The sequence below is a fragment of the Anabrus simplex genome, chromosome 2 (assembly GCF_040414725.1).
Source record: "Anabrus simplex isolate iqAnaSimp1 chromosome 2, ASM4041472v1, whole genome shotgun sequence".
NCBI lineage: Eukaryota > Metazoa > Arthropoda > Insecta > Orthoptera > Tettigoniidae > Anabrus > Anabrus simplex.
The window spans coordinates 437,572,331-437,579,048 of NC_090266.1; positions in this window are offsets into that span (position 1 = coordinate 437,572,331).

Here is a 6,718-nt window from a genome sequence, read left to right on the forward strand (position 1 = left end):
GTCCGCAGCTGTTAGCTTGCATTCGGGAGATAGTGGGTTTGAATCCCACTGTCGGCAGCCCTGACGATGGTTTTCCGTAGTTTCCCATTTTCACACCAGGCAAATACTGGTAATGTACCTTAATTATTTTTGTATAATCTGCTTTACGTTGCACCGACACAGATAGGCCTAGGTCTTATGGCGACGATGGGATAGGAAAAGGCTAGGAGTGGAAAGGAAGTGGCCGTGGCATTAATTAAGGTACAGCACAAGTATTTGTCTGGTATGAAAATTAGAAACCACGGAAAACCATCTTCAGGACTGCCGACAGTGGGGTTCGAGTCCACTATCAACCGAATGCAAGCTTACAGCTGCGCGCTCCTAACCGCACGGCCAACTGGCACAGTGTACATCTAGTAAGTCCACGGCAGCTTCCTTCCCACTCCTAGTCCTTCCCTATCCCATCGTCGCTATAAGACTTACCTGTGTCGGTGCGACGTAAAGCCGATAGCAGGATATGTTTTAAGAGGAATACATTTGTGTGGAGTGAAAACATTGTGTGTCATAACAGACAACAATGGGGTGAATCGTTTAATGCTTCGTGAACTTATACCCACCAAAGATTCAAGAAGCAGTTACAATTTTCAAATTGAAACTTGTACCTTGAAACCTTTTGCACTCTACAGCAGATTGTAAGTATTTAAAATTATTCGCTAGGAAATAATTCTTAGATGAGTGTAAAAATAAACCTAAATTACAGATAGTGTCATCATCATTAGGATGGTATAAATAAAGAAGTATTTAATGACATTGTGTTTGATTTCTTGATTGACCTCTTTCTTTCTTTCTTAATCTGCTTACCCTCTAGGGTTGGTTTTTCCCTCGGACGTAGCGAGGGATCCCACCTCTACCGCCTCAAGGGCAATGTCCTGGAGCGTGAGACATTGGGTTGGGGGATACAACTGGGAAGAATGACTAATACCTCGCCCAGGCGGCCTCACCTGCTATGCTGAACAGGGGCCTTGGTGGGGAATGGGAAGAGTGGAAGGGATAGACAAGGAAGAGGGAAGGAAGCGGCCGTGGCCTTAAGCTAGGTACCATTCCGGCATTTGCCTGGAGGAGAAGTGGAAAACCACGGAAAACCACTTCCAGGATGGCTGAAGTGGGAATCGAACCCACCTCTACTCAGCTGACCTCCCGAGGCTGAGTGGATCCCGTTCCAGCTCTCGTACCACTTCTCAAATTTCGTGGCTGAGCCGGGAATCGAACCCGGACCTCCGGGGGTGGCAGCTAATCACACTAACCACTACACCACAGAGATTGACCTCTTAAGTATTAAATTTAAGCTAACAAGGAGCTGTTCACACTGACGTAGGTCAACAGTCACTCATCACTGTTTTGAAATACAAGTTGGTGAAAGTTGATTTTATCCCCAGCTGTGCCTAGTTAAAGGACGGCGACCACTTCCCTGTGCGACGTAGCTACATTGTGTGGGGCAGGCCATGACTAGAGACAGCCGTGGTATAATTCATGCTACTAGACCATATGTGAGTACCTAATTTTAAGGTGCTATCCTGAACCACCCTGGTCACAATTATATGAATGTGAATCAGCTAATGGGTTCATTTCAGTACACTGACACGCTGATGAACGGCACGCGTAATTACAGTTATGGATATAATGTATTACGAAGCCTCCGTGGCTCAGGCGACAGTGCGCCGGCCTTTCACTACTGGGTTCCGTGGCTCAAATCCTAGTCACTCCATGTGAGATTTTTGCTGGAAAAAGCGGATGCGGGACAGGCTTTTCTACGGGTACTCCGGTTTTCTGTGTCATCTCTCATTCCAGCAACACTCTCCAAAATCATTTCGTCTGTCATTCATTAATCATTGCCCCAGAGGAGTGCTACAGGCTTCACCAGCCGGCACAATTCCTGTCCTCGCCACTAGATGGGAGCTTCATTCATTCCATTCCTGACCCGGTCGAATGATTGGAAACAGGCTGTGAATTTTCATTTTTCATATGATGTGTTATGATGTATAATAATAAGCCCCGTGTGGGGATTTACCGGTTACCTCCATCGGGCGCGTCCCATTGGAATTGGGGAAGCTCGCTGGCTCTGCCGCCAGCAGAGTCAGAGGGTAGTAGGGAAATAAAATACCACCGTGAATAAAAAACTGGTCCCTTGCCAGGGTTACGGCGAAGACTGGTAAATGACCAGAAGCCAGAAAACATCTTGAAGCAACCTCTAAGGCTAACAACCCTAGTTGTAAAAGGATGGGTACCCGTCCGAAGCAAAGTCAAGTCAAAAAGCATGCTGGCACAACATTTCAAGAAACATACCCCAGGGGGTAAATATTCGGATAAATCCCTCGTCGTGAACCCCACGGCGCACGAGTCTCATTCGGATTCTGGGGGAGACTCGACATCATGCAAGAGACGAGTCGGAGCGTCTCGGTGTACCCCGAAGAGTCAAAAACTCAGGCCAAAATCTAAAACCTTTCTAGCAACTTTCAACATAAATTCACTTACACAAACTGGCAAGCTGAAAACCCTCACCAAACCTTCACGAAAATCAGATATCCATAATGGCCCTACAGGAAACAAGGTACCCAGATGAAGAGATTTTTGAATCCGAAGGCTACCGATTTTTCAAGAGCAAAGCGCAAAGAGGAATCCTCAATGGAGCTGTGATGCTTGGAACCGCGTTTGCTGTTAGAACCAAGATCCTTAAATCGGTTGCAAATTTCGAAACTGTAAATGACAGATTGTCTATACTCACAATTAAATGCGCGAACAAAACCTACGCCCTAGTTAACGCACATGCTCCTACAAACGATAAGAACAAGTCTGATCCAGACGAAGTTGATCATTTCTGGGACCTACTGGATGAAAAATTAAACAAAATCCCCAAACCCATGTCAAGCTTCTTTTGGGTGACTTCAATGCCCAACTAGGTCGTGAACAGAAGTTCAAGAAAGTTATAGGAAATTACCCTGCTCACAAAAGAACCAATCCCAACGGAAAAAGACTGGTGTCCATTTGCGAAAATCACAACCTGCAGGTCATGTCGACCCACTTTCGCCATCTACCCAGAAAGCAAATGACTTGGCGTTCTCCCGTCCAAGCTCTCGGAGAGTTCCAAATTGATCACGTTGCAATCTCCAGGAGAAACAGCCCTGAGATTATGAATGTCAAGGTAAAGAAAGGCATCAATGTGGCCTCAGATCATTATATGTCTCTTATCAAATTCAAACCAATTCTCGCAAACACAAGGAAGACAACCAAACAGATCACACGCTTCGACAACGATAAACTTCGGCAAAGGGTCGAGGAGATCCAGGAGAAGGCTAGACCAAATGACTGTGACTTTAACAACGCCAAAAGTCTCCTTGTTGAGGCTGCCAAAGACGTTGCAGAAATCAAGAGAAGCAAAAAGCATGCCTTGTGGAATGGTACCTGCGAATTAGTCCTCCAAGAAAGAGTCAATGCATGGAAACCAGTACTACTCTACGAAATCAGAAAATGATTGGGAAACCTACAAAACCCAACGTGCCCAAGCAGCTAGGGTGTTCAGAACTGAGAAACGTAAATACGAAAAATCTCTCATTGAAAAGATAGAACAAAACTTTAGGAAGAATGAAAGCAGAGAGTACTACAGAGCCTTCAAACGTAAACTCACTGGCTATAAACCACCATCTCTATGCTTTGAGCGAAAGGACGGCACACTGGTGACGTCAAATGAAGAAAATTGCAGCATTCTGGCAGATTACTTCAAGAATTTACTTAACTGCTCTAAACCGCAAAGCGCCATTGAGACCAAGGAACCCTTACTCAGGTACCCAGATTCCAGACCACCCGACAGAGATGAAATCAAGCGCCACATTGTCCGTCTCAAAAATAACAAAGCGCCGGGTGAAGACTCAGTAGTAGCAGAACTATGGAAATATGCCCCAGAGGAATCACTTGATATCTTGCAAAAGCAAATAGAAGAAATTTGGAACAAGGAGACCCTACCCGAAGATTGGAAAATAGCTTTGATCCATCCACTACACAAAAAAGGCAGCATGAAGAACATCAACTACTACAGAGGAATATCTTTGCTACCGTGACTTACAAAATTCTATCACTTGCCATCCTGGAGCGTTTGGAAGCACAAGTCGAACATCAAATAGGTGAATACCAAGGAGGGTTCAGAAAAGGTCGCTCAACAGCTGAACAGGTACAAAATCTCGAAACGATCATCAGATATTGTACACTGAGGTCCAAGCAATATGTGTCTGTCTTTGTGGACTTTAAGAAAGAGTACGACTCCATTGACTGGGAAGTCTTGCTAAACATCTTAAATGAATTTGGAGTTGATTTGAAACTGCTGGCATTAATCAGAGCCACACTGACCGATACGAAATCCAAGGTGAAGTTCCACGGATGTCTCTCGCATTCCTTTGACATCAAAACAGGTGTCCGACAAGGTGATGGGCGATCCCCGATACTCTTCAACTGTGTTCTTGAAAAGATCATCAGAACCTGGCGGGTGAGATTACAGGAAACCAACTACAGTCCATTGAGAATAGGAACCAAATCCAAGGGGATCGCAACAGACTGCTTAGCATTTGCCGATGATATTGCTGTTCTCTCAAACGACATAGAAACCGCTAGAGCTCAAGTTGAAATTTTAAAGGAAATTGCCGAACAAACTGGTTTGCAGATATCGTTTGAGAAAACAGAAGTAATGACTAACATCAAAGAGGCTCCACCAAAACTCCATACAAAATACGAGGACATCACCCGAGTAGACAAATTCAAATACCTGGGTGAGATCATCATGAAAAATGGACTGGACAAAGAAGCACGTCAGGAGCGAGTACGCAAACTGGAAATAGCCTACCAAACATCCCGCACAATCTACAACAAAAAATGCCTTTTACAAAACACCAAGATACGTCACTATGAAACAGTTCTGAAGCCAGTAGTTCTATATGTAGCCGAAACCCTGTCTCTAAATGCCAACAAAGGACTCCTTGAAGAACTGGAGAAAAGAGAACGCAAAATTGTGAGAGGAATCTTCGGATCAAAGTACAAAAATGGAATCCGTCAAAAGAGATCCAACAAGGAAGTCTACAGCAAAATAGAGAAAATTACCGACACAATCAGAAGAAGACGGGCACGATTTTACGGTCATCTGAAAAGAATGGACGGAAGAAAGTTAACTAAAGAAATCTTTCACTTTTTTGATTCAAACCCCAAAACCACAATTCCCTGGTTTAGAAATACCAAAGAAGACCTGCAAATGCTACATATCTCAGCTGAAGGCGACCTTAACAGAGATCTCTTCCGCAAGAAAATATTGACGAACGGGCTAAACCGAGACGAGCAACCGAAGAGAAGACACGATGCGCTTTGGACAGAGGAGCGTAAGCAGGCCCACTCACAAAGAATGAGGGAAATTTGGGCTCTAAAGAAGGCCAAGTTCAGTGTCAAATGCAACAAGACTTAACGTGGTCATTGATGGCCCCAGCGAATTTTTATATATATATATATATATATATATATACACTGACTGACAGAGCAAATGCAACACCAAGGAGGAGTGGTTCGAAAGGGATGAAAGTTGGGGAAAAAGCAGAGACGGCACGGACGAATAATTGATGTTTATGTCAAACCGATATGCAGGTTACACAATGCGCACGGCATCGACTCAGTAGGATGTAGGACCTCCGCGAGCGGTGATGCACGCAGAAACACGTCGAGGTACAGAGTCAATAAGAGTGCGGATGGTGTCCTGAGGGATGGTTCTCCATTCTCTGTCAACCATTTGCCACAGTTGGTCGTCCGTACGAGGCTGGGGCAGAGTTTGCAAACGGCGTCCAATGAGATCCCACACGTGTTCGATTGGTGAGAGATCCGGAGAGTACGCTGGCCACGGAAGCATCTGTACACCTCGTAGAGCCTGTTGGAGATGCGAGCAGTGTGTGGGCGGGCATTATCCAGCTGAAACAGAGCATTGGGCAGTCCCTGAAGGTACGGGAGGGCCACCGGCCGCAGCACATGCTGCACGTAGCGGTGGGCATTTAACGTGCCTTGAATACGCACTAGAGGTGACGTGGAATCATACGCAATAGCGCCCCAAACCATGATGCCGCGTTGTCTAGCGGTAGGGCGTTCCACAGTTACGGCCGGATTTGACCTTTCTCCACGCCGACGCCACACGCGTCTGCGGTGACTATCACTGACAGAACAGAAGCGTGACTCATCGGAGAACACGACGTTCCGCCATTCCCTCATCCAAGTCGCTCTAGCCCGGCACCATGCCAGGCGTGCACGTCTATGCTGTGGAGTCAATGGTAGTCTTCTGAGCGGACGCCGGGAGTGCAGGCCTCCTTCAACCAATCGACGGGAAATTGTTCTGGTCGATATTGGAACAGCCAGGGTGTCTTGCACATGCTGAAGAATGGCGGTTGACGTGGCGTGCGGGGCTGCCACCGCTTGACGGCGGATGCGCCGATCCTCGCGTGCTGACGTCACTCGGGCTGCGCCTGGACCCCTCGCACGTGCCTCATGTCCCTGCGCCAACCATCTTCGCCACAGGCGCTGCACCGTGGACACATCCCTATGGGTATCGGCTGCGATTTGACGAAGCGACCAACCTGCCCTTCTCAGCCCGATCACCATACCCCTCGTAAAGTCGTCTGTCTGCTGGAAATGCCTCCGTTGACGGCGGCCTGGCATTCTTAGCTAT